This window comes from Bos indicus x Bos taurus, chromosome 1 (assembly GCF_003369695.1).
Source record: "Bos indicus x Bos taurus breed Angus x Brahman F1 hybrid chromosome 1, Bos_hybrid_MaternalHap_v2.0, whole genome shotgun sequence".
Classification (NCBI taxonomy): domain Eukaryota; kingdom Metazoa; phylum Chordata; class Mammalia; order Artiodactyla; family Bovidae; genus Bos; species Bos indicus x Bos taurus.
The window spans coordinates 124,286,299-124,290,673 of NC_040076.1; positions in this window are offsets into that span (position 1 = coordinate 124,286,299).

Below are 4,375 nucleotides of genomic sequence, written 5' to 3' on the forward strand. Positions count from 1 at the left end.
AAAAATATAAAAGAAACACAATAATACACTGTCCCAGTAACAGTAGAAAAAAATCAAAGTAACTCAAAAATATTGGCATTGATTTAAAAAAATTCTAAAACATTGAAATTTAAAATTGTTGATGAGACAACTGAAAACACACCTTTCAAAGTTACCAAGTGATTATTTAAAAAAATGTAGATAACCTACATGGGAAGTCCTTAGAAGACTGTAAGTATAATTAAGTCATCCGGGTAGCTAAAAAAAGGAAAAAAACAAAGAATACATTTTACAAAAAACTAAAACCAATAATCAACGTCTTTAAGTATAAAAATTAAAAAATGTAAAAACAGTGAGACCACTCAATGTCATCGGAGGGCCACTGACTTTGTTCCAGGATTAACATGAAATAAGCAGAGTATTGGAGAAGGCAATGGCAGCCCACTCCAGTACTCTTGCCTGGAAAATCCCATGGATGGAAGAGCCTGGTGGACTGCAGTCCATGGGGTCACTAAGAGTCAGACACGACTGAGTGACTTCTCTTTCACTTTTCACTTTTATGCATTGAGAAGGAAATGGCAACCCACTCCAGTGTTCTTGCCTGGAGAATCCCAGGGACGGGGGAGCCTGGTGGGCTGCGGTCTATGGGGTCGCACACAGTCGAACACAACTCAAGTGACTTAGCGGCAGCAGCAGCAAGCAGAGTATTGCTTCTGCTTGTTCTGTCTTCATCTAAAAGCCTACAGGTGACCCCTCAGGATTTTGTTACCTAAACACCTGAGATAAACATCTAAAAGGAAAGCTAAAATTAACTCCCAGGCCTGACTGAATAAGGTTGAGCTTACTTTAATGGTTTGTCACCTTACAAGGCAGACCTTATATAGTCTTAGAACCTGGAGTATAAGACATGATGTACAGTTTCAAGTTATCTATAGGATAAATAAAAGTGGAAAAAAAAAAAAATAATCCTGAAAGGCTGAGGTAGGTCCCAGAAAACAGAATGTTGTCAGCTTAAAGAAAAAAAAAAGCATAACAAGAGAGTTGCAAGTTGTTTTATTTGGGGTAAAATAGAGACTATAGGCCAGGAGACTGCATTTCAGATAGCTCTGAGAAACTGCTCCAAAGAGGCAGGGAGGAGGTCAGTATATATGTTGATTTGCTGAAGCAGAAATACATCAATAGAGTACGTATTTTTTGCGGGTTTCTGTCAGTCACAATGGACAACTGTCATCATGAAGGACTTCAGTGCTTTTCTAGATATGAGGTGACATAAGAATTAGGCTCATAAAATGGGCTCCTAAAATATCTGAAGAGCTGTCCTGACAGTTTTCTCCTCAGCACAGAGTACCTCATTTCTGCTTTCTACTCTGAACTCCTTTCAGAGGTTGTTGAATCACATGATTTAATCGTTGTAGAGGTAGATGGCAAGTGCCAGTTTATAGTTGACAATATATCGGTAAACTCTTGTTGGCAAGAGTAATCTAAGTAATCTATATAGATCTATGAGAGGTCTAACATTTCAAGGTCAAAGCAAAAAAGATCTTACCCTTTTCTCTTTCTACTCTTCTCCCTAAGTCTCTCTCCTAACCCTAACTTCCTCTTTTTTAAACCTTGCATCTTAACTTGGATTTCTCTACTTCTCCTTGCCATCACAAAACTTTCCTTCCACTCATTTGTTAAAAATTGAGAATGCATGTAAATGTTCTATGCAATTATATTTATATGGTCATCTTCAACTATACGCTTCGGTTCTTAAAAGTTGCAACATGGTATAGAAGGGATTCCTAGGTGGCTCAGTGGTAAACAACCCACCTGCCAATGAAAAGAGACGCCAGAGATGCAGGTTTGATCCTTGGGTCAGGAAGATCCCCTGGAAGAGAAAATAGCAGCCCACTAAGTTTGCCTGGGAGAAGGCAATGGCACCCCACTCCAGTACTCTTGCCTGGAAAATCCCATGGACAGAAGAGCCTGGTAGGCTGTAGTCCATGGGGTCACTAAGAGTCTGACATGACTGAGCGACTTCACTTTCACTTTTCACTTTCATGCACTGGAGAAGGGAATGACAACCTACTCCAGCATTCTTGCCTGGAGAATCCCAGGGACTGGGGAGCCTGGTGGGCTGCCGTCTGTGGGGTCACACAGAGTCGGACACGACTGAAGTGACTTAGCAGCAGCAACAGTTTGCCTAGACTTCCCAGGTAGCCCAGCTGGTAAAAGAATCCACCTGCAATGCAGGAGACCCCAGTTTGATTCCTGAGTTGGGAAGATCCCCTGGAGAAGGGATAGGCTACCCACTCCAGTATTCATGGGCTTCCCTGGTAGCTCATATGGTGAAGAATCCGCCTGCAATGTGGAAGACCTGGATTCAATCCCTGGATTGGGAAGATCCCCTAGAGAAGGACATGGCAACCGACTTCAGTATTCTTGCCTGGAGAATCCCCATGGACAGAGGAACCTACCAGGCTACAGTCCGTAGGGTCACAAAGTCAGACATGACTGAGAAACCAACAATTTGCCTGGAAAAGTCCATGAGCAGAGGAGCCTAGTGGGCTGTGGTCCACGGGTCACAAGAGTCAGACACAACTAAGCAAATGAGCACACACATTGCAGAGAGAACGCTGAAGTCAACCAGAAAGTCAACGGTGAGCCATAGGTCTGCCACTATTTTTGTGACCAGTGGCAAATAACTTCAAAAGAAAGAGAACTAAAATGTCTTTATTCAAAATTTAGATATATAGCTCACTTAGCATAGTTTCGGAAAAGGCAATGGCACCCCACTCCAGTACTCTTGCCTGGAAAATCCCATGGACGGAGGAGCCTGGTGGGCTGCAGTCCACGGGGTCGCTAAGAGTCAGACACGACTGAGCGACTTCACTTTCACTTTTCACTTTCATGCATTGGAGAAGGAAATGGCAGCCCACTCCAGTGTTCCTGCCTGGAGAATCCCAGGGACGGGGGAGCCTTGTGGGCTGCCGTCTGTGGGGTCGCACAGAGTCGGACACGACTGAAGCGATTTAGCAGCAGCAGCAGCATAGTTTCATGGTTCTTCCACATAATAAAGCCAGCACGAAATTAAAAGTGGATGAGATTACTCAAGACATCCACCTTATTTTTCAGTTGTTCAAATTTATGTTTCCACTTGGTTTTAAAATAGATTTGTTCAAATCAGGATACAAAGGTGCTATCTGCATTTTAACTTAAGTCTCTTTTAAGTTAAAGGGTCTCCCTCCCTTTTCTTGCAATTGGTTAACAATGCCAAGACATTTATCCTGTAGAATTATCCCTATTCTGGATTTTGTTGATCATATTCCTATGGTATTCTGTAACATGTCCCTTTGTGCTGTGTATTTCCTATTAATGGACAGATCTGGAGGCTTGATCAGATTCAGGCTTTCCGCCCCCTGTCAAGACACTTCATAGGTGGTGCTGGGCACTTTTATTTGAATTGTATTATAAGGCACATCATGAAGATTAACCAATGAGTTCATCAGGTGCTGCCATTTCATCCAAAGTTCCTCATCAGCTTTTTAATTAATAGCTTCAGCAGCCATTGATAAGCACTGCCTAGCTCTTGCAAATTAATAGGAATTTTAAAATGGTGATATTCTAACACTTATCTCCACATATTAACTACAATAATTCTATAAATTCTTCCCCTCAATTATTTAATTATCCTGGGATAAGGCAGGATAAATTCTTCTTTCTCTTCAGATTTCCAGTTTTCAGAATAATTCCTCAACATCTTTCCAAAGGTAACGGAGTTGGTTTGTTTTTGCCCTCTTTTATCATTCTGAATGCATAAGTTATATACTCAATGCATTTCATTTCATTTCAGTTTTTACTGAACATCAAAGTACTCCACATATATCACTAGTTGTTTAGAATCCCTCATTGGATCTTGAGCTTCTGAGAAAACATCTTCACGTTTCTGAAAGCTCTCTTGCTTTGGCAATACTTAGGTATTAATTTTTCCGATGTGAAATTTTTGTTGGAAGGAGAAAGTGCCTAATGTGCACGTATGAATCGAATGATCTCTCTCAAAATAAGCTGGGGCAAGCAGGCTGGAGTATAGATAAAACAAGTTTGGCCGCCCATTGCTAACTTCTGAAGTTAGTATAAGCACAGTTTACTATTGTTCCTTGTATCATTCTCTTGTATACATTTGAAAAATTCCATAATGAAGCTTATAATTTCATTTTAGTAGTAAAACTGTAAAAAGTCATCAACTACTACAGAAAAACAGAAGACAAACATACCCTAAGTCTAGCTCACACCCAGTCAGATAGTTTCTCAAAATTATATGCAAGAGAAAAAAAAAAAACAAACTTATCTATTTTATCTCACTTTACATTCAAGAAAAAGTTGTACATCTGAAGTTAAGAGATAGTCTGAAAAG